Source organism: Manacus candei, unplaced genomic scaffold (assembly GCF_025592945.1).
Source record: "Manacus candei isolate 608988 ecotype Guabito, Panama unplaced genomic scaffold, ASM2559294v1 h1tg000067l, whole genome shotgun sequence".
Classification (NCBI taxonomy): Eukaryota; Metazoa; Chordata; class Aves; order Passeriformes; family Pipridae; genus Manacus; species Manacus candei.
Genome location: NW_026138115.1, coordinates 1,994,523 through 2,019,297, shown reverse-complemented (window position 1 = coordinate 2,019,297; position 24,775 = coordinate 1,994,523). Strand labels below are relative to the sequence as shown.

The window sequence follows — 24,775 nt, the reverse complement described above, 5'->3', positions numbered from 1 at the left end:
CAGGTTAGCTACCCTGCTGCAAGAAGCAAGGGAATTTAGACTTACCTACAGTTCCAGCTTGATCTGGAAAAGCTGTGAAACAACATATACTCTAAACTACAATTTTGGTTTCTGTGTACTTTCATGAAAGACCTGCCCCAAAGTACAATCAAAAAAGCATTCTCGAAAGAACTTTTGAAGTGCAAAGGAAGAAGTAGACGCACATTCATAACAGCATTGCAGGCCACTGTAACCATAGCAGAGCTGAGCTCACATAAGGCTGAACACACTTGAAATATCATATAGTGGGAAGGAATTTGAGCTAATTCAGGTAAAGAAAAAAAGTTATCCTCCCTAAACCATCACTGTTACTTTCTGCTGTAATAAACTTCCCTAGTCCTGGTCTTCATTTCTATGATTTGTATTGGAAGTATATAAGATCTGACAAGATCAATGTCAACATTATTATGGGAGTAAGCCAATAATTGTATCATTCTAAGTTTCTATTTCAATAGCAAGGAAGAATATCAAGTTCTTCAATAAAAGAAAAATACTACAGGACCATCTACAAATAAAAAGCAAAAAAACACATCTACTTGAAGAACAGATTTTAAATTGAAAACATCTGAGATGTAAGTACATGTGTTCCGAATCTGTGGACAGAGATCGACTGAACATGAGCTAACTGAAACTAGCTAATAGTAAAGCAGAAAAAAAAACACAAACTAGTCCTGCTCAGCCAGCTTTGAGTAATAAATATACTTGCTATGATGTTCCATCTTTGTCCACTACATTATTTTGAAAATTAATAGAATAAGAAACTGTAAGAACTTGCTGAAGTTGAATTTGGAGGGAGAAACACCTGAAACAAATCTTGCTTCCTGGGGCTTTAGACTAGTTACAGGAGCTTTAGACAGTTACAGAAACTTGATAAGGCAGCACAGTGCCCAAGCTTATCTGTTCTACTAAAATAACAGTGACCATCAATCTTGACAGTTTAAAGAGCAGAATTAACAACTTGATGTCCTTACTTTAATGCACATTTACGTGAACAGACAGTGAACTGCAAAGCTAGAACTAACCCCTTTAAAGAACTTTATTTCAGAAGGGTATTCAAGGTTGGGAATGAACAGTCAATAACATGTAACAGCAGTTTCTTCCAGCCTTCAATAATTCTAGAACTATATGTGTAGGTTTTTCAGCCACATGACTGTATCCAAGTTGAAGCCACCCTTGGTGCACAAAAATTCAAGGTTTGCTGCACTAAGGAATACAAGCCACACCAGCCAGGGCTCTCACTCAGAATAATCCATCCTGGATCTAGTTCTGCTCAGAGGACAGTTTAAAACATTTATGGAATGACACTGAAGTAGACAGAGAAGAGACCAGAGTCGCAGGGATGCATCTTTCAAGTTTTTACCACCATTTGCATGTATAGTTTGTGTTATATTCATACCAAGTTAAGAAGTGCTTACTGCCATATGCAATGTATTTCATTTGCTTTCTACACTGATTTGTTAATTTGTGCCCAATATAATTCTCATGATACAGAAATTATTTCCAATGCTTTAGGTTTTCGTCTTTTCCAGGAATGTCTAAATTATTCTCTAAAAACACTTTCAGCATCAGCCAAAAAAGCCTCAAGAGGTAAAAATAATTCACTTATTCTAAAGGAAATAAACCACAACTATAAAAAAAATTAATAGAATCATATTCTCTTACATGAACACCTAAAAAGTCTGAAAGCAATTTCTTAATAGCAATTTCTACATTCAAGTGCTACATGAAACATTAACTTGCTGAATTTTCTAACAAATAGAATTCTTACTTGGGTAAGGGAGAACCAAGTAGAAAGAAAAATGCAAAATATTACAAATATAAAATACATAGTACAAAATTAATGTAAATGTTCATTTACAAAATGTAAATAGTGCCACCGAGTGTGTTCCACATCAACGTACACTGTAAGAATTCAGTGGCAAGAACTGTTTTTGCCCAGGTGAGGTTGCAGATTTCTACACTGTCTGGTTTTTAAACCTCCTTTAAAAGTACACTTTTTAAAAGGATTTGACTTTTGCTGTGATATTCCAAAAACGTCACAAAAGTATATTTTTTGAATATTATTCCCGTCATTTCAGTTCTCTTATGAGAACTTAAAAATCCCAAACCAAACACCCCCAGTTTTATTTGGAAAAAAAAGGCCCAAAACTCAAACATCAAACAACTGACAAATAATATTATTCAATAAGATTAATCAGAAATTTCTTACATTATGCTGCCTTTAACACAGAATGCAGATGTAGAAGACACTCCTTATCTCTTATCCTTCAAAGATCTTTATCATGTGCATCATCTAACAGCAATTTTTATACTTGGTCTTACAATATTCTTAAAAAAAAAAAAGGTATTTCAGATGTGTTCCCTTTCAAGAAGGACAAACAAAGTTCAAATGTAAGTATTCCTGTAAGGACCATCTTCCCTGGTTTCACTAGCTCAATCATCAATATTCATTGTGAAAGGTTATTTTGAACTAGAAGAATTTTATTTGTTCTATTTTTCTGGTACAGAACTGTCTAACAGCACAAGCAGAACACTGGCCTCTAATAGCCTACCCAAGGTATACCAAAGCAGTAAAGTCTGCTTTCTGTTGTTCAGGAAAGTTTCATTAAAGAGCTTATTAATAAAGATTACATTGAGGCTCTACATTTGGATGGGCTGCTTCCGAAGCATTTCTACAAGCAATACAACAGTTAACAGCTGGAATTCCTGGCACGCTCCCCCTAAACGTCTGTTTACAGGAGAGAAATGGAATATAACATGACGCTTTGCAGACTCAGAAAACTGCATAAACTCTTAAGTCCTTCATCTAGTGTTCAGTCACCAGTATGACTAAACCTGGATTTGATGCAAAAAGCCCAATAAACACTTTCTGTTGCAATTAGTCTGGCTCTACCAACAAGACACCGTTCACACAACAGCAGCACAGCTGTTGTACACTGGAACAGTCTCTATGGCAAAAGAATTACAAGAATTACAGCACTATTTATCAGCATAACACACACGGGCTGGAGGGCATTTACCAGTAAAGCAGTGCAAAGTGAAAACAAAAATCAGGGCTGTAGTGACACCAGTGCATGAGGCATTGAGAATAAACATTCTCCTTTAAAGAATATAGACATGCAGCCAGATTCTGGAACAAACTTTCATTTTTTAAAACACTGTGTATAAAGCCCTGTGCAACAATCCTAACTATGCAGTTGCCTAATCAGGGGTGTAGACTCCTCTTCTTTTACCTCCTTAACACAGAGGACAAAACATAAAACATGAAGTAAATGGTACCTAAGACATGAGGCAAAGTGAGGAATAGCTAGAACAGGAAACTAGATACATTTCTGTCTACTCTACATTTTCAAACCACAGGTCCATTTTTCTGCTGTGTAGCTTTAATTGGAAAGCCTCTTTTCATATTTTTGACAAATTCATAATTCTAACTGAAGCATACTTTTGAAACTAAGATATTAACAATTTGTCATTTTCTTTCCTCACCATCTCCCTTCTATCTCCTACTGGGAACAACATATAAATCCAATTATAACTCTAACCTTTTGTATCACCCCTCTCCTCACCCTTTTTTTTTTTTTAAGTGATTGTATTCACCAACACAACCATATTGGAATATAAAATCCATAAGAAATACCTAAACGCCCAGACATCCTTTTAAAAAACTGAATAGATTTCTAATCATATTCAGCTTCAGAAGAAATATCACAGCATGTGTTTCATGACAAACATCTTTATCTATGCTACTGGATAAAATGAAGTAGCTACTTTCATTATTCTTTCCAAGGAAACTCACAGTAAATTTCTGTAACCTCACACAGAAGTTACATTAATCTATGGTTCTGAAGTAGCTTTAAATACAAAATAGAAGACAGAGCAGTGATACATCAAAACCTGCTTCTTGCACACTACAAAGCACAGTCTTACCGTTTTAATTTCCGCAGCCTCTGTGTTTATGCTTCCTGAACTGCATTTTGACATCATGATATCAGCTTGTAGATTAATCACATAATTTGCAAGCTTCGGCTCTTAAAAACAACAACAACAAAGAACTATGAACTATAAAAATTATTTGAAAAGGGAACTATGACAGCAGGGTTAATTGTGGTAATTCAGTTGCATACAAACATTTAAATGTGTTGAGCCAACACTACAATTGGCTGACAGAAATGAATTATTTAAGTTCACTTTGAACATGAATTGTTTTAGTTTTCTACTAGAAACTAAAATTTAAAAAAGAGTGATATAGAAGATAATTTTTGGTAGCTTAAATGTGCATGTACTTCCCTAATCCTATTTACAGGTTACTATTATTAATAACAGGTTCATATGAGAAATACAGTAGTAGAGTGTTCATTACTATGGTCTGTAAAATTGTACTGCTTTTTCCATGCACATGCACTTTGATTTCACTTGAGCTAAACATTAAAAAAAATTAAATCAGAATTCAAACTTCCTTAAATTATTTCAATTTGTAGCTGCAAGTAGTACAGTCAACTCATGAAAAAGCAACAACCATTTCTTCCTATTACATTAGCACATGTTTATTTAGTAAAAGTAAAAACATTGTGCATTTAAGATGGTGATTTAGACATAAAACTCTGAAAGACAGTCATTCATGACAGTGAATTTCTACATACATTAGTCAAATAAATATATTTTTACATGTAATATAAAAATATAATTTAAAGCAAAAATACCATATATATGCAGATCCAAAGTGTTCTTAAAAATCTAAAATAAAAAATTTACACAATATATACATCTAAAAGTATGAGTTTCCCCAGATCTGAAAAGAGAAAATTTTTAAATCAATACTGAAAACTTAAATGCAAAATGGATCTTGATGAAAATTTCTACTCCAATCAGTTCCACAAAGTTAACAAGGAGGACACTCCCAAGATTACTTCAGTATGTTCATTTTTACCTCAAATGCTGATGCTGAGCTTTTCCAGAGTCTCCAAGGCTGTAATTTTGTTTCACCCTAGGTAACCTAAAAGGCAATATAAAGAGAGAGCATTTTAACATGAACTGCCATAAAAATCAATTGTGCCATGTGGTAGTCTGCTTTCTTGCATTTTAATATTTAGCTCTGTAGCAAGAACACATGGTCCTTCAAAATCTAATTATCATATGTCCTTTTCTGGCTAGGGATACAGACAGCGTCTGAAAGATCAGCCTCAAGTGCTCAGGAGATATTTGCATGTTTTGTTTTATCTGCTGAAGTAATTGCTAGCTGAGGCCAAATAGATTTACAGCTTTCCTCCCCTGTGCTCCCTCTACATATTTCACCTAATACAGTAAAGAAATCTACAAGAAAATTATCATTCAACACACTTAAAAGAAAATTCTGAAAAAATCTATGTTTTTCCAGAAAACAAAATAAACAGTTATTGTTTTATTTTACAACAAGAATACAAAAGGAGTGCAGCACAGAAAATCTGATGAATACTGCATTCATGTATAAAATAGACCTACAAAAATTTTATTCCCAGGGCTACATTTTAAATTCTTGTTTGCAGCATACATAAATATATCCTTTTTTCACGACAAAATACAGCAAATTACTGCTAGGATGCAGTAAGTAGAACTTAGATTTATTATAACATGTTCCTGTTATGCCTAGGTTATTCATTTATTCACTGCCTCTAAACATGAACGAAAATATGTATTCCATTCAACCAGAAAATAACCTAATAACAGAAAACTGCCACATCCACGGTAAAAATACAGAAATATACTCCCCACTGTATTTGCAAGAAAAGCTAAAAGGAACAATATAGCATTTGGCTACCCCAGCATAAAGCAAACACGAACAGAAAAAAAGGCTCAACCCTTGCCAGTAAAGCTAATGCCATGTGTGGCTTCACAGAGTAAATTTACTTTACTGCCTAATCGCAGATGGCAAACACAAAGCACCCAGATCAGTAGGTAAGATCTGGAAAACCAAAACGTATGTAATTCTCCACCAACCCAAACCGCTTCCTTTGGCACATCAAAGCCGAGAGCCAGAAGACCGCGGCTTTAATCAATCGATCGGCAGGCGGGAATTACAGTGGGCCCTTTGAATGCCAACCCAAAACCAGACAGGCCGCATTCCTGAGATGCAGTCAAGGTCTAGTACAAAACAGCGAGCGTGTATCGCATTAGCATCTAAATGGCCTTGGTGCACCCGCTCAGACAAAGCCTGGTGCGGTGTGGCCGATCCTTCCCGATCCTTCCCGCTGCCGGCCGCGGGCACCTGCCGCCGGGATGGCCCTGGGGACAGCCCAGCACTCAACAGCCCACACGCTGGAGCCCCAGCCGGCAAGGCTGCTTTTACCACATTAAAAAGAAAAATTAATTTATATAAAAAATTTTGCTCCGTAGTGTCCAGGCATCTTGTTAAAAACAAGCAAAAGGGACAAAAAGGAAAAATCAATTACATAATTACATTTTAGAAACTTATTTTTTAGCAATGTCAATGTGTGCTATCAAACAGCAATGCTACCCTTTTTTTTTTTTAATGTTACATTTTCTTCTAAGAGCTCAAAATTCACATATTTTTTCAACGGGTAGAACGTGAGAGTTCCAAGACAACGAGCTACTTGGAGAGTCTTAACTCCAAGACACACCACAAACACAACAAATACTCGAAGAAAAAAGCACCAACATGAAAAAAAAATCGGTTCCTATAAAGACATCAAGAGAAGCATCCAGGAAGTGACACAGCAGGTACTTCTGCAAATCTCCAGCACTCTAAAAACCTGCAAGCAAACCACGAGTTACTTCTGCAAACCTCAGCCAAGATCTTCAAGTATCTTGGCTATTTGCTACTGAAACACTTGCTAATGCAAAAACCAGGTAGCCGAATATACCAGAGGATACAAACAAATCAACGGGTTTTATTTTTATTTCATGGGTTTGGAATTCAGCCCTTGAAAATAATCACATTCATATGATGTCCAACTTGCTATCAAAAAAGGATGACTAAAATTTAGAGTAAAAGACCTGCTGTAACACTATAAGCAACTGACTGAATCTGAAACACAGATTATCAAAGTTCTTGCGCTTGAATATCCAATTCTCTCCATCAAATAAATCATTACTTAAACTGTTAACAACTTGAAAATGAAGTTATCTTGCAAGAAGTTCTATGCAATTGGGCTCTTAAGCTCTCAATAGAGCTATGATAAAGTGAATAATCTCCATACAAATACAAATGAATTCCAGCATGAACCCAACTCCTGCATTATCAAAAGGGAGTAAGGTAAAAACTGCCATTATGACTGGGAGGAAAAAGTCCTTCTAGGCTGGCATCCTGTCTCTCTATAACTACAGCTGGTTGCAGATGCTGGGGGCAGGGGTGACTACAAAACAGGACTTATCCTTCTCTTCCATGTGTTATTCCAGCAACTTCACATTTCAACCATTTTTCTTTGGTTTATTGTGATCCAAACAATCGAGTTAGTCAGAAACAGCAGTACTAACTTCTTTCTGCCTCAGATTAACTCCAAACCAAAATACTCTTATCATCCAAGGAACTAAGCCTTCTCCATAAAAGCCAGGTAACACACTTCTCTAAACAAAAAAAATCTGAGTTATACAAGCACTCTGAAAAACATTTATTAGATTTAAACTTATTAGAATTAAATTATGCCACATATTTAATTCGAGTTTTTTCAAGCCACTGCATAGAAAAATAAAAATCACAGGTAAATTTATAGATTCTAATTTATAGGTACTATCATATCAGTATCACAAGTAGGGATAAGTGATCATATCCATGCATTTCTTTATCATTTGGTACTTTACCTGGGTACCAAATTAATTACTTGTGATGATTTACTTTATTTAAAGGTTATGTTCAAGCCTTTCAGGCACCTACGTCTTTCGACAGGAAGGCAATTAAGCAGACATTAGGGCAGGGATTTCTCTCTTCCCCAATTTGGGGGCAAGCTGTGAGGCAAGTACAGTTCCAAAGCATTAATTATTCTTGCTTAGGATAAGTAAAAGCAGCAGCTGTCCCCTGAATATAACCCCATGTGGAGACTTCAATCCCATTATTTGCATAAACATAAACCCTTTCTCTCCATGTGGCTAAAAGTCAAGCTCCCCATATTCAACAGCTCTGTTATCTCTGTGCCACAACATCCAAAATTACTAAGTGTTCTACATTACAAAAGGCTTTCTCTGAAGTCAGTAATTGCATCATGCAACACCAACAGATACTTGGATTTTAAATAAAGCTCTAAAACTTCTACCAACTCTAAAATGAGAGTTCGAATCTCCTATTGTTGGTCATAATATCAAGTTAAGTATCACCCAAGAACCAGTGTACGAATTCCAGCCTTAGATCACCCCAAAAAAGTGTTCCTTATTAACTGTGCAAACTAACTCTTCCTAGTGCAACATTAAAATGCACAAGTTAGCACATTATTTATTCCATATTTTAAACTTTGTAGTTTTTAATGTCTTCCTAAAAAGGAAAGACTACTAGTCTTCACATGTTCTTACCCTGTGAAAAACTTGCGGAATTTTCTTTTATGTGAAGCTGGGATGAAGTAAAGTCCATAAAAATATGTAGCATGAAGAAACTATTTTTGCTCCCAAATTCAGAAGACAGTCAAAGCTCCACCAATACCACAGAATCCAATCTCCAGAGAGAGAACACCAGAAGGGAGAAAAAAAACCCACAGTAAACAAAAAACATACTTGGCTCTTTCATTTTATTGAAGGAAAAAATGTGAATAATTTCTAAGACATTTGCATAGGGCCCCTGCTTCTGTTTTTTTTATTTTTCCTTTTGGAATATGTAAGAATGTCTAAAGGTGAAGATGCTGCCCAGTAAAGTGGTCAACATCAGCCCTAGAGATATTTAACAGATGTGTAGATGTGGCACTTAGGAACATGGTTTAGTATGGACTTGGCAGTATTACATTGATGGTTGGATCTTATGGTTCTTTTCCAATCTAAATGCTGTGAAATTCTATAGTTCTATGAAAATGCTCTGTGGCATACAAAGAGTGTTTCAAGGACTCTCAGAGAAGATGAACAGAATTTCCCATGATGGCAAGAATGTGCATGATTGTAAAATGATCTGAATTAATTCCAAAATGGAAAAGATACTGTTATTTCCCTCCATGTAAATACATGCATTTAGAATACAACATGAGCATTCTTTTAAATTTTTTTCGGTTAAACAAATTGCAGCAGAATGTATCAATTAACAATTTTAATTTTTTTTAATGCATCAATCTTCATTTTTCAGTATTGTCCAATAAAGCCAAGATTTGTATACTATCTGGGGTTCCAAAGTGGTGAGAAGTCAAAATATTACATTTTATCAGTATAAAGCTTGAAGCCTCATGCAGTATTTTCACATCACATGTTATCTGTAGCCCTGTTGACCTTCCAGAACAATTGACATGATACTGACACTGAATCAGATATATTCAAGAATTTACTTGGCAAAAAGGTAGTGATGGGAGAGCTGAAGTCCTTATCTAAGATAAAGTGGTAAAAAATAACAGTACAAGATGAGACATACTTGTTTTGTGTATTGTCAGTCCTGAAGTAGAGGTAGAAAAAACTAGAATGGTTTGAAAAGATTTGAGGACTTCTTCTTGTGCTGAGTAACTTAAAAGTTTTCACTGATGATAAAAAACTTTATTTTTAACAGATGTCTAAAATGGAATTCTTAGGTTTAGGAGTAAATATGGAGTCATGACTGAATTAAAAAAATAAAAATACTCAAGATCCACAAAACCCAACTGGAACAGCTTCCTCTCCCCAGTATGTGGGGTTATAGGAGTCTAAATATTGACTGAGAAGCTTTATATTTTAAAGCTTTTTTCCCTCCTTTGAAAGCCTTTCCCATTCTGATCAACTAGGAAAGGTAGAACAAGGTTGAACAGATAAACCACCAACCATGTCAGTTGTGAACTAATTGGTTCAAAAGGGTCCTGTCGCTCCAACACTGCTGCAACTGAGCACCACTAACCCCTGCAGGGCACAGACCCAAATCAGAAAACACATCCGTTCCTGATTCATCCATCTCTCAAACTTCCACAGAAGCAGAGTGAATGCAAGATAAAAAAAAAGGAAAAATTGAGATAAAATAGGTATCCTTGAGAGAGTTCTCTCAATGTATATTAATAGGTATCTATCTCTAACGCCAAGTCTACATTACAGTTTTCAGTCCTTTCAGTCCTTTTCAGACCTTTTCAGCCCAGTGCAGCGTCAGTCCTATTTTCCACATCAGCTCTGCACGTTACATTTATTGTGATGGATACTCTTACTATGTGGCTAAAAAACAGTATCCAAGTTGTTCCTCCTTGTGGAATGATAAACCAGCTTGTTTCAGTTTTTGAAGCTTTTCTTGCTACTATGACTTTAAAAGAAAGGGAGGTAGAGGGGGAGGTAATTTTTTTACCCTTCATTTCTTAAAATGGAGCAAAAGCTATTCCTGCATATATGCAAAAGTATTCCCAGCTATGTAAATGAAAGGATTGTTCCAGACAAAATCAAGTTGTGGTTTACTGAATACAGCATTTACCAAATATTTATTTAATGATTATAGAGGTAGATTAGAAGGAAAGATAATGAAATTACTGTTAAACAATTACACTTTTTTGTATTATTATCTAAAATTACTCAGGCCTAAGTAATAACTTTCAGGCATTAAATCCCTGAAAGTGGTACAGTTGATGGCTTCTGACACTAGTTTGGGTTCTGGAAGCAATGTAACTAAGTTAATACAGTACTGGGCCTGCCAATTATCTCTTCTGCCAAGCACAACTCAGAATTAATATATTCCTATGGTTGTTTCAATTCCAGATCCTGTCTGTATAGCTGGCACAATACTGCATTGAAAAAGACACATGTATCTACAGGACCCTGGTCCAGCCATCAGTCAAAGAGAGTTACTTCCTTCTGTAATACTAAAATACAGTCCCGTAATTTAAACACTTGTGAACTACATTTTTAGGGTAGAATATAAACATACAACTTTGAGTAGAGACTTTTTTTCTAAAAATAACAGTAGATCTTGCTTTATCTGGAATTACCAGGTCCACGAGCACTGGTTATCAAAAAATAGAAAATATTAATTCAAAGAAAGAATCCTTTTCTTACCATGTTAGTTGTAGTTTGCACAGAAGTTGCCTAACCATCAATCATTATGTCTGGTATCATTTAATAACCAAAGTATAGCAGCAGACGTTTTACAGGTTGCTGATTGCAGCAACATTCAGTAGCCAACATCAAACAACCATCAGCAAAAACTCTGAGGCATTTTCTTATTTCATTAGTTCTCAGGTTTCGGAAAAAAATGAGGCCAAATTCTGTGAGGCTGACCTGACAGCTCCATCAGCAGAGCCTGATATAGCTCCCCTTTCTGCTGGTGTCCTAAGGTTCTACTCTGGATACATTAAGACCTACCAAAAAAAAAAAAAGTAGCGACAGCCTGGCAGGTAACATTCTGACAGAGATGACAGCAGAATGAAACAAGCGGTGGAACATATCTCCACCATTCTGAATCTGGGAAAGTTCAGATTCACACACAATCTTTTGCAGTTCTCACTGTATCATTCCTCAAGTCTGGGCAGCTCTGTAAACACTTCAATTCTTTCACTTAACAATGAGTACTGGACTAGGAGTACTTTCTCGCTCTCATTTATCCTCACAGTACCCTGCAGATGACCAATTCCAGGTCAGACTGACTATGTTTCTCCAGAGGTCCATCAAATCCAGGCTCTCTGAAGACATCCATGAAGCAGCACAGCACAGAAGTGGAGATCAGGGCTGCTGTAATGAATACACAGCCAGATATGTTGGATCAGAAGCAGCACTGCCAGCATTTAAGTGACAAAGAACTCAATCTGGTTGTGAAGGAAAGGAGCAAGTTTCTAGAAGCAAACCAGAAAACATGAATGCGATCAAAGTCTTGGAAAAGCAGAGATACTTCAGATTAAAAAAAAACAAGCCACCTTACTAAAATTTTGTCTTTAGACACCAAATAATTTTGCTTAAAAACAGGGTGATAATCAAGCATTTTAAAGTAAATTATTTCACTATTAACATCCCAATACACCAAGTCCAACTAAATCAGAGGCATTAACACCCCTAATTTAATCTTGATTTATATTGGTTAGGCTTACATATAAAGTTGTTGCATAACTACCCTTTCCATCAGTTAGGAACTTATCTTGCTTTTGTAGCTTTCTTTAGAAACAAGTGCATACATATTGATATCATTTAGGTTGATTCACAACCATCAAATACAGGCATCTGATTAACAAGGAGAACAGCATCACAGCCATTAACATTCAAGTAATCATAGCATTTAGCTTACTAATTGGTATATTTAATTACATAGACAATTTTCTCCCTGCATACTACAGTGTATTTGGAAAGAATTTACACCTTCATTCATGCAAACATATCTTACATTTTTCATAATAATAAATAAAAATCTTTAAATTATGCAGAATAAATATTTAAATACAAATGGCTTTCAATTTCATTGACTAATCATTTGCTTCTATCAGCTAATGAGCTGCTTATTTGAGTAGGCATACACAGATGCACTAAGATGCCCAAAGAGGCAGATAATTGATTAGTATGACTTTCACAATTACTTAAGCAGATTACATTCCTAACTTTCAATGGAGATTTCCCTCTTCTTTCTCAGAACTGCTTTCTCAACACTGAACAACAGGAAATCTCTCACTTCTCTTCAATTAATTACTTTAAAAATGGCCATTTTCATAATATCATAATTTACAATTCAAGCTACCTCAGCATCTTCCAAATACATACTAAAAATGCTGAAAAAGCATCCATAGGCTGTAAGTCTAGGTCTCTAAGACTTGCAAGAGAAATACAGTTTTGAAATGAAATTTTAAAGGTATATAATTTTTACAAGTTTGACCTTGCTGCACAGACAAGCGGTTAGACACACTTAGACTAATCACCTAAAGCAATGAAGCTATTTCAAAAAGTACAAGTGTGTTAAACTCTTATGAACAAGCTGTCACTGAGAAGAGTGACCTTATTACTCCTCTTCTAGTCCGATTAAACACGTGGCATATGCAGAAGTTTAATGTACCATCATTTCACTAGATTGGTATTTCATTTTAGCTTTCTCAAATATGCTTATAAAAATCTGTAGTTGGCTGTACAGTCAAAGTAATCACAGAAGAAACACATCTCTGATGCAGACAAAACATAGGAAAGTCACTTTACATTTTATCGCTTCCCTTTCATTTTCACTCAGCAGTAAGACAAAATGCTGTATGATAAAAGGTTCCCAGGCCTCACTTTAACATGCATTTAATGTGGGAAGGTTAAACACCCAAGAGCATCGCTCTTACTCTTCAATCTATACACTGTCTCCTCAACTGTTTCCAGATAATTTGTGACCACACGTACAGTCAGACAATAACAACAAAAAGAAAGAAATCACACAGAATAAGCTGTTTCTTAGACGAAATGATCTTGCTAATTCACTTTACCATAAAACTTTAGAAATGAAGCTTAACAACAAATACCACAGCCTGGGGGGACACAGTTAAGGGGTTTTTTTCTAGGCAGAAATGCCATCTAAAATGCACAGCAAGCTACAGCCCAAGATCCAGTCTATGCTCCTCACAGGCCTAACGGGTAAAAGAACTTACTGTTTTGAGTAGCACCTCCATGATCATGTACCCACTAAATAGAATGCAAACTTTTACAGAATCTATTTTATATTAAGGTTTGATGGCTTTATCTTTTCAATTAACCCTCTAAACAGTCACATAGTATCAACTGAAAATATTTCTGCATTAAGTATTGGCTACCACTTCATATAAAAATTACACGTACAGTCAACCAATATTCTTAGAAGTATGCTTGTAAACTTGAACTCGTAAATATTGTTTATCCTATAAATCCAACAGGAAACAAGAGTTGAGTTCAGCCCATACTTGAAGCGCTCAACTGGTAACATTGAGAAGCACACTGTTTACATTTTAGATATTCTTGACTAAAGATCTAATACAGCCAGTTAAGATATATCACCATTCAATTATATACGATATCAAAAACATATCTAAGATGTACCACCATTTAATTACATGTTTTAACAAAAACAGCGGTCAGTTTTCACCACAAAATTGAGTTTAGCCAATGGAAAAAAAAATTCCAAAACCATGGTCTGGAAAATTTGTATAGCCTAGGCCCACCCCTAGTTCTACTCTGAAGGCAAATTTATGGGGTGGGGAGAAACATCTCACTCAAGCTGTGGAGAAAAAAAATCAGAAAGTTTTCCTGATTTACAAAGGTAACTTGCGACTCTCAACTAGTCCAACTTGTTACTTTTTAACTTCCGACATAATTATATAATGACTTCTGCTCTGGATAGTCTGGGTTCCCAATGTTTTGGTTTCAAATGAAGGATTACAAATCTCTACCAGGTTGATGGTGAACAAACTAGGGAGTTATTCTGTTTTGATTTGGGTTTTGTTTGGGGGAATGGTGGTTGGTTTTAGGGGGGTTGTTTGTTTTTTTAAATCAGGACAATGATTTCCCCTGCCCTCACTAAAATATAAGCACTTTCAAAAGCTTTTAAAGCTAATCAAATTATACACAAAAACTTGAACATATAATTACAAAAAAACCTTATCCCATCACTTTCATAAGAATAGAAAACTGGATAAAGGAAACATTCATTTTTTATGTTATTAGGTGTTGATTTGTATCTGATTTTACTACTGTCTTGGAACATATAATCAACTACATTTGAGGAAAAATGGAAAATAAGTCCTAGAATTTTAAGCAGTTTCTTGTACAGATCCCTAATTATGGAGTCACAACTCCAAATTACCATTAGCTAAAAATGAGAGGTTTTAAACTAGGCATAACTTCAGATCTGAAGTTTCCCAAGCTAACAGCTACAGTCTAAGTGTTCTATCTCAACTACCACACTACAATTGTTGTTACCTTTGCTAAGAAGCAGCTCATACCTCAGAATAGTACTCGCTAAAGGAGTGTCATTAAATCCAATTGTATTTTTATTCCACTTTCATAACATAATGTAAGGTTTTTTTCCCCCACTTTGGTTCATATCCTAGATTTTCCACAGCTGACTTTCATACACAAAACAACAAGATTACTGTAATAACACACCTGTCTATAACAGAAGCTATTAACAATAAAGTGAGAAAGTAGACAGATGAGAAAAACATGAAGCAATTATTCCAATTAATAGGTGAGAAAAGTCAGTATTCATAAAGGAACACAAGTGGAAAGTGGTATTTTGGATTAGTTTTCATGAGACTGCAGATTCAATCTGATGGCAACCTAGTGCTAGATGAAGCAGCCCCACTGTCACTGCTTCTCTAACAGCTTTGACAATTGCCTGACTCTCTGGGAGAAAACTCGTTCAGCATGCTACAACCAAGTGATTTTTTTTTTCCCTTGACCTAGGCAAGTTTTCTCCTGGTACAGCAAGCTGAATTAAGTAGCTGATGGGAATCAGAGGAGTATTAGAGCTGGCATGAGGAGAAGGTTGTCATCCATTTTGACAGCCACTTGACTGCCTGCATTACAGAAAACAAGGAAATTGGATTCAACACGTTTTTGACTGTCATTTAAAATCACACACCAGCTTCTCTTCTCTACTGCCAACTGTTGCTGAATGGTGTTACACTAATGACAATAAACCTAAAACTTCCAAATCCAAAACTTCTGGCTGTGTAGTCCATAACTATTTGAATGGTGCAAAAGGAAACAGAGACAGCAGACAGCAGTAACAGGATGAACCGATAAAAGGTTTTAACAACTATTAATAGCTGGCAGTCAATGTACACATTAGAAGCATTATTGGCGTACAACTCCAAATGCTTGCCAGAAATCAGCACCTGCTTCATCATTATGCCAGTCACTACATTTCCCTAAAATCATTCAATAATTCCTTGTAGACCCTCATACAGTAGGATGGTCAATAGACAGTTTTAACAAATCATCAATTTTGTCACTAGAAACTTATCTTCTATTCAGTTTAGGCAATACAGTCTTGAGAAGACCATTTTCCAGAAAATTTAGTATTAATCAAGGCAGGTTTAACTTCTCAACTTTGACACAGCAAAGTATTAACTATGCAAAGATTACTATAGGGAAAATTGCTCATCTCCTGGAAGCTGCTTGTATGTCTTTCAAAGACCCAGGGAGCTCATAAATGGTTTTGGCATTCTTCCAGTCCTTTTTTCAATTAAATACTTGAAGGCAAAAATGCATTGCCTTCCTAAAACCTACACACTTCCTCCTCCAGAGCTTCATCACCTGTCACTGCTCAAACTCATTCCTATCAAATCCCTCCGCTGATGATGTAGCCACACTTCTTTAGTGGAAGATTTCACTAACTCACAGTCTTTGTGATTAAACAGGAGACAAGTCAACTGATCTATTCAGCATATAAGCCTATGGACTTGAACACCTGGGTATACATTTATTTTTTATTTATAATCTTTGAAAGTACACAGACAGCTTCTTATTGCCTTGTCACAGCTTGCTATCTTTCTTTAGTGTCAATGAACCCATGAGGCTGACACTGACAGAGTTCAATATTCTCTAGAAATAATGAAGAAAGGGAAAACTTTCCCCACACACTTTTTTTACAAGTAGCAGAAAATTGTAAGGCAGTGCATGAGACCTTGCTGACAGTAACTGTAGAAATAATGAAAGAGATAGAAAGATAATCCCATGGCTCTCAGTAACATGCTTCTGTCACTTCCCCCTTACAGTCTCTGCCATTCATGCTGATTCTGTTCATTACACTGGTAGAAAATATTCATATTCCAATTTTCTTCTTATTTTGTTTCCCTGTTTCGCACACAGAAACAGGGAAGACTAAGTAGCAAGAAGAATAAATGACAAATACACACACATCTTCCTGGGGACTCAAAGAACATGCAGCAGAAACAGAGGTTCAAATATGGGTTTGTTTGGGGCTTGTTTTGTTTTAAGAAGTAGTATACTTTTTCATGCTCATTATCCATCTCCAAGAATAATTTGGTTTCTACAGTCTTGGAGGTCATTGAGACAGCACTATGTCAGACAGCAAGAGCCACGAATCTTCAGGAACTGGGGAGAGGGGCATGTGAATCCCCCCCCCTCCAAAAAATAATTTTTCACAAACCTCACATCACTTCTTAATAACTTTACATAGCAAGTTGCCAATATGGACATATAACTTCAGTGGAAAGATAGCAAAAGGTTGTGGGTCACTAAAAAAAATTGACTGATCAAAGCATTTTCTTTCATTTTATGTCCTCTTCCAAAAACAAAAGCTATCAACCACAAAGGTATAGCAAGGCAGACAGGTTTGCCTGCTCAGAAATACAAAGCTTCAGTGAGGAATTAGAAGTCTTACTTGAGATTGATACCAGACACTAATATCCGGATTAAAGAAAATCAAATATAATCAATGAACATTATGAATTCATAAAACCCCAATTCATAAGTCAGCTTAAACATATTTAAATGTTTTAATGTACAGAGGCAAATATATAAACATCTAAAAACTGCCTTTTATTTATGCACTTGAAAGTTCAATTCAAAGGAGGGGGTGAAAACAAAGATACCTGAATTAACTTGCCAAAACCCAGTCAGTAAGGTAAATTAGGTCTTCTGAATCCTGGGAAACGTCCTAACCCCAGAGAACCTCTAGAAGTTTTTACTATCAGCTACAAGGCAACTTCACCTTCAGATAGGTAGGCCTTGCTCATTTCTCCTTGAACAAGAAAATATAGAGCAAAAAACACCACAAAAGGCCAGTAACAGTTTAAAGAAGCTGTAAGAAACCTGATCTAGATAAGAAACAAAGCAGACTTTCCAAACGAAAGAGCAACATGAATTGCAAAGGTAGCCAGCCCAGACATGCTTGCATAGCCAAATCATGTCAATGGAGTCAAACAAATTAACTTCAAAAAGCAAGATGTATTTGCCTCACTTCCTAAGGAAAGGAGATTTATGCAGTCAGTAAGTGGGCAGGTCAAAAACTCTAATTCAGTTTTCAAAAATAGAAGATTAAAAAAAAATTAAAAATTCTTATTTTCAAGGAGACCAATTATTATTACCACTACCCAGCTACTTATCAGCACCTCAGCTGAGGAAAAGGTTGCTACATGGCCTGACAATTTATCAAGAATCAGATTCAAAAGGAGGAGACAGACACTGGCAATCAGTTTTTAATAATTCACAGTAGGGGGGGGATTGGGGTCACTTTTTTTGTGTGTGCATCTGTGTACAAATGAAAAACCACCAGGGTATTGGTAAGCAATTTAAAACATCCAAAAAAATCCCAAGGCCAGTTAAAACAGCCCCAAACTTGTTTCCAGCAATCAGTCCTTCAAGTCAGCAGTCACCCTGCTGCATCTCAGATCTCTCACATTTATTCAATGAATCCCAAGGAATTGATTCTTTATGAAGAATAACAGATTTAAAACACAGGCAGAAACAGATCATGCCTGCTTACATCACAGAAGTACAGAGCCACTGACATAAAGAGAAAGAAAGCACAGCAAACCAAGTTATTCTATTATCACATATTATCAAAGATCAAGACAGAACACTTTTGGTTCTTTCCCTTGGTAAGAAGGGACTCAAAAGTAACACCTACACCAACCAAAACACAGATCAGATTCACAAGTAAGTTGCACTTCAAGGAAAGGTCACGACAAGCGGTACTAAAGTCTCTTGGATCCAGGAGTGTTTATGAAAGGAGAAGTTACTCTTCCTTCTTTTTCCCACCAGAAGGGGATTTCAACACCTGCAGCTGTGCAACAAGGCAAGCAAATTCCTTGATACTGGTTTCAGTTCTCTGCTTCTTGACCTCATAAATTTGAAGGTGACAAATGTCATGGAAAACTGATTTAACTAATGTAGTCTGCAAGACAGAGCAGAAATAACACGGGAATTTGAGAGATACTGCTCAACACACAAACTTGAAAAACTGTGATGTTACTAAGTAAGGTGTGCAAGATCTACCAAGAGTTCACCTAATATAATATCATGGCATACATTAAAGTGGGCACTGCTTTATTATCTAGATTATGCATTCTAGAATGCTTACTTTAACTACATTCCTAAATCCACCACATCCCCAAACGATCAACACAGTTTGAACACCAAACCTTGCCATTCCAATAAAGACTGCAGTAACTTCAGCTAAAAAGTTAACTTTTAGTTTTTACTATGTATCAGGTTTCTTCTCTTCAGGTTTATCGTGATACATATGAAAGTCACAAAAGGATAAAGGATAACAAAAAGATATCTGGAAGATGTAAAGAAAAATCATGCTTTCTGATCTACACCAACTATTCTTAGCCTTCAGTATAGAGTATTCTAAAAGCATACTGCACACAATTATACAGACACTCCTGCTCTACACAATACTATAATTACACTTCTAGTTTCTTTAAAGGCAGCCACTTCCTAAAAAAATAAATAGATGAATAAAATCAAAGTTCTGTTATCAGTCTGAAGAAATTACTGCTGAACACATGAAGGTGATGGGGTACAGATGGTCAGGGATACATAGCTAGGCATCAGGACACAGGAGCCAACAATCTAGCAGGCTCAGGGTACCCCCTAGTTTGTATCACCTACATGAGAGGAAAAAAAAGGTCACAGAGAATTACAGAATAACAGAACAACCCATCTCAGAATGTCCTGATGTTCTACCTGCTGCCTGATAGACTTAACCTATGCCCTGAAATAAAAATCCTGTCTGTAGTCTTAGCACTTCCTATAATGCTCATCACCCCTAAAGCCTAGAATCCTTTACAAAATCTTTCTGAACTCCTGCTTTCACTTATACACTACAGCTTATCTAAAGAGAAATCAGAGTATTTCAGTTCTATTATCCTTTTTACTAAATGAATCCTTGCTCTTCCAGGAAGAATACACGTTTGCATTTGGGTTTGCCAGTAATTCGCATTCAGTACAGATCAATGCACATTTAGTCAGTTCATACTGAAAGCAAACATGGGTCAAGTCCTGATACTTGGATTCTGATCAGCTGTGTTAAAGCAAATCCATTCACTTTGCTGAAAAACTGGCAAAGTATGTATTTTAAAAGCAGGAAATGAGAAACATCTATGGACTGCACAAAAAAAATGGCAATATATTGGGTTTTTGAACTGCAGGGTTTGCTTTTTTCCTTCCTGTAGGCTACAGATGACCAAGGTATTTCTAAAAAAAAAAATAACTTCTAGAAAAACACTGGTGTAACATATCAGACAAAACAGTTCTGTTAGCTTCCCTCTACCAGTAACCAGTGGTGGACATGTACGAAACAGTATAATCACAGGGCAAGCAGAAGTACCATGGACTAGCCACCTTGCTGTTTGCCAAGACTGAAAAGATACTCCTGTTTTTATAGTCTCTGATGATTTTCAGTATAAATTAATAGATTCCACTTTCTTGTAAACTTCTGGCATTCCCAATAGGCTGCTGCACCACGTCTTTTAGTTACGCACAGTGTAAAGGAGTATGGCATTTCTTTCCAATCTGTAGAATACAGAAATCTTTCAAAAACAGGGCAAACAAACAAACAACACTTCCTTATGCTACTTTTTTCATGACTCTCTGTTTCATGTCTGTTATCCCTTCACTGGTATGTCCTGCACCGGGTGAAAAGCTTCAGTTGATTTTCCATCTACCTTTCTCTAAGTTTAATACAGCCCTTTTAGGGTAGAAGAGAGATGAAGAGAAAATACCCAAGCTGCATTCAGTATTACATATATGGACTCGGAACAGATTTATACAATGGCATATTGATGCCAATTCATTCTCAATTAATTGTTAATTCTAGTATTCATCATGCTGTGATTGCCAAGTACTGAGCTGCCACTTTCACAGAACTGTATCACTAAGATGCTTTAAAGAACTGCAGTAGCTAATTCAGGGTCAACACTTCTGAATAAATATTTACGTAATTTTTAATTCTACAGATTAATTGATAAAGTAACAGTCCAATTACTAAACACTATACCTTCCAGCTGAAAACTTCTAGTAGCACCTTCAAAGGTCACAGACCACAATGTATCTTATAGAGACAGACAATGGGAAAGACTCTCTTAAGAGAAGAATTTAGAATAATTATGGCATAATAGAAATGAACTTCAGTTTGTGTCTGTATGAACTTGCTAAAACAAGCACCACCCAGCCTACTGAACACACACGTGCCATCAGCATTTCAGCAGAGCATCCAAAGCGGCTCATTTGAAGAAAACGCGTAAAACGGTGCAAACCGAGTGTCTGCAAAGTTAACTGTTTTGGTTCCCACGTTTAGGAAAACAAAAGAGAAAACAATCTCCCAATCTATGCACTTTCACCAGTTGAGTCCACCACATAACTTGAAGACCAGAACCTTAACACCAAAATACTCAGAACTCAGAATACTGATCACCATAAGTGCCAACATTCCTCGGACTATTTATTAGCTAGTAACTGAGATTCACCAGTCACTATGAGATTCACTTTTCTGAAACACTAATTTTTCCTTAAATATAATACACAAAAAAAATCCTTTTTTTTTTTTTAACAGGTATCAGTATCACAACCCTTTTTCTACTCATTCAGGCTACCTTACCTAACACAGCAACAAACTCCTGTGCAGTAATATACATCTTTATAATCTTTCTTTTTTTCAACGCACAATCACACAGCACAACGTCTGCCTTCGTTTACACTGGAAGAGAACGGAAAGGAAGCAACGTGCGGAGCCACAGGAGTTTCTCACACCGCCTTTCACACCAGCGCTGCAGATTGGAAACTCCTTTACAACCCCCACCGCTCTCCTCGGGCCCACGAGGACACGGCGGGAGGGCCGCGGAGCCCCCGGGGGCGCTGAGCACAGACAAAGCCGAGCGGGGCCGGGGCGCGGCCCGGCCGGGCGGGTCCCGCCGCCGCCGGGGGAGCTGCCCGGGCCGACCCCGGGCCCGGGGCCAGTGCTGGGGCCGCCGGGGCGGAGGAGGGGCAGCGCTGCCCGGGCCCCGCGGGAGGGAGGAAAGCACCGCCGCCATCCCACCGCTCCGGGGCCGCGGGAGCTGCGGGCGCGACACACCCGCGCTCGGCCGCCATGCAGCTCCCCGGGGGGCCATCTCCTACCTGCTCGGACGGGACCCAGCCCGGCGCTTCCCCCCACTACAGGCCGCGTCTCATTGTGCTCCTGCTGCCGCCGCCGCCATTTCCCCGCCGCCGCCGCCGCCTCAGTCCCCGCAGCTGTCAGGTCCCTCCATTCACCTGGGCCCGGGACGGCCGCCCCCTCCCTCCCTTCCCCCCGCGCTACGGCCGGCGCTACGCAAACGGAGCGCCGCCCCCGCCCCTCCCGCCCGTACCAACGGGGGCCGCCCAGCGCCCGCGGCGCAACCCCGCTCCGAGAATGCCGCCCTGCGCAGACCGCACGCTCCGCATTCCCCACGCGATGAGAGGAGCCCGGCGATTGGCTGCCGGGGCCGGGTAAAAGGTGAAAGGTTCGCGAGGCGGCCAATGGGACAGCGGGACACAGCGGCGGCCCGCGGAGCCGCCGGGCCGTCCGGGCGCTCACGTGCGTGCGCGCTCCCCTCCCCCGCCGCAGGACTGCGAGGCGCTAGGCCCCTCCGCGCACGCGCGCGGGCGGGTTCGTGCACCGAGGCGGGAGGCGGCGCCCGCCATCTTTGTGGGGGTGAGGGACCCGCTGAGGCTGGGCCGGCCGTGGAGAGGCGGATCTGAGGGAATGGCGTCGTGGCAAGCCGTAGGGAAAAAGGCCACCCCCTTTTGGCAGTGTATGGACAGAGCAGTGCTGAACTCTCTCTTGACTGTGTAACAAAATGCCACCGCTCCATGCACAGAGGTGGCCAGTTCCATCAGCAGTGACCTTCCTGCCAAAGGCAAAGTGCTGCTTTCTCACCCGGGAGCCATTAGCCCAGCCGTGCTCGGCCCATGTGGAGGAAGAATAAATTATGGCGGGGAGGGGTTGGGTTTATGTGGGCTCCCAAAACCAACATCTCCCGTTGTCATTGCTTGAGGCAGATTGTTGACTGCACCACTAGTCTCACTCCAGTTTCTTGGCAATGCTCCCTTGCTTGAGTAGATGTTATTAACTACTACTATATTTTTTTAAAAGTGTCCTAAGATATCTGGGATTAAACAGGTGATGTAGAGTAAGGCTTTTCCACCACCAAAACCCTTCAGCCCCAGGTGAAGAACCAGTTACACTTGTGTTAAGCCAGGTGACCAAGAGACTCCTGTCCTGTGATCACATACACTTGCATAAGGACTGGTTAGAGATTGTCCTTGTTGCCTAGTAAAGAAGATGACCACAAATGCAATGCAAAGCCACGTCTTGCCAGCCACTGCCCTTGTAAGTTGTGCTGAAGGCAGTGTGTATCCAATGAAAGATCTGTGATGGGAGGTTCAGCCTCCCTCGTCCCATCTGCTCTCTACTAGGGACTTGCCATCTTCTTTAGTATAACTGTGCCTACAAAATCAATATGAGAAGATAAAGCTAATTGGAGCACTCTAAGGTTAATTTAAACCAACCTTAGTAAAATTATTTCAGATTAAAAGTGATATAGAGGCCAGACATATTATCAAAATAAGTATTTTCTTGGCTCAACCTCTGTTGCTGTTTAGAGCACATCTTCTGTAATGCCCATGTTGTTAAATGTTACAGTATCAGGTATTTTTTTAGCATTGAACAGGCATCCTTCTGGTTTTTTATGGATGGAAGAATAATTATATCCCGTGACAAAAGCTGAGGAAGAGGGGCAGCTGTTCAGTCTTATCCAGTGGGAACATCAGAACATATGGGTCTATTTTTCCAATTTTAGCTGAAGTACTGAAGGAAATTGGCATTCTTTATTATTTCAAAATAAAATAGAACAGAAAGAAACCCTCCTTAATGCAGGCCATGGTTAAATAGTGAATTTTATCCAATTCAAGTAGGTTCAAAGAGAAAGCAAGCAGAATACTTAGGAAACAAAACAGACGAATGCCAGGAGAATTCTGGAAGTTATTTTCATATAAAAAAGGGTGTCTTTCTCCACAGCTACTTCCTCCTCGAGCCTGCCTGCTGACAGGAGTTTTTGATTTAAAAGCACAGTTAGGATAAAATTTGTGCTATTCTTTACAATTCTATCCCCACTAACCTCTCTTCATTCTAAGACACACACATATATATATATGTATAATGACAGCTAACCTTCAGAGCTTAAGCCTAAATTAAGATTTACTTTTATGTTGATTTCACAAATTCTTTACAAAGATTTTTAACGTGAGATGAAGTCATCAATGTAATATGCAACTCTAAAAAATTCCACATACTTCAAACTGGTTGGCATTCAGATCTTGGTTAAAAAAACACACAACCAACCATAAAAACAAAGCAAACAGGCTGTGGGATGAAAAGAATACAATAGCCCATCTATTAAAATCCAGAAAAGAATGAGAAACAATGTACCAAGTTACAACCTTCCCCATATCTTTAGGACTAGAAATACTGATCTTTACTCTGTAGGGTAACTGTTAAAAGACAAGAAAATAGAGACATTTATCTCCCCCTTTTTAAAAAATCATCAGTAAAGGTTGGGGGGATGGTGTTTCTGTTTCTTCCTGTTGAGTAACAGTAAAAAAAAAATTCTGTTAGAGAAGAGTAAAATTGACATTAAAAAAGTCACGATGTGACAAATAATTCTCTTTGTTCATGCTACAGAACTCTGTAATCACAGCA

At 38.0% G+C, this 24,775-nt stretch overlaps 1 protein-coding gene across 5 annotated transcripts in view; it reads right to left on the bottom strand.

The window, feature by feature from the left end:
* The window catches only part of DICER1 (dicer 1, ribonuclease III), an 81,949-nt gene extending 59,484 nt beyond the window's left edge, over positions 1 to 22,465 (bottom strand). For 2 of the 5 annotated variants that reach the window (XM_051806424.1, XM_051806425.1), the window contains exons 1-3: positions 22,174 to 22,335; positions 4,967 to 5,032; positions 3,967 to 4,067 (exon numbers count right to left, since the gene is read on the bottom strand). The gene's annotated coding sequence lies outside the window, so the exon portion shown is untranslated. Of the gene's footprint in view, positions 1 to 3,966; positions 4,068 to 4,966; positions 5,033 to 8,535; positions 8,676 to 22,173; positions 22,339 to 22,403 lie in introns of those variants that run through there. The other 3 variants (XM_051806428.1, XM_051806427.1, XM_051806429.1) reach the window with 3 other exon arrangements.
* Positions 22,466 to 24,775: the final 2,310 nt, after the last annotated feature.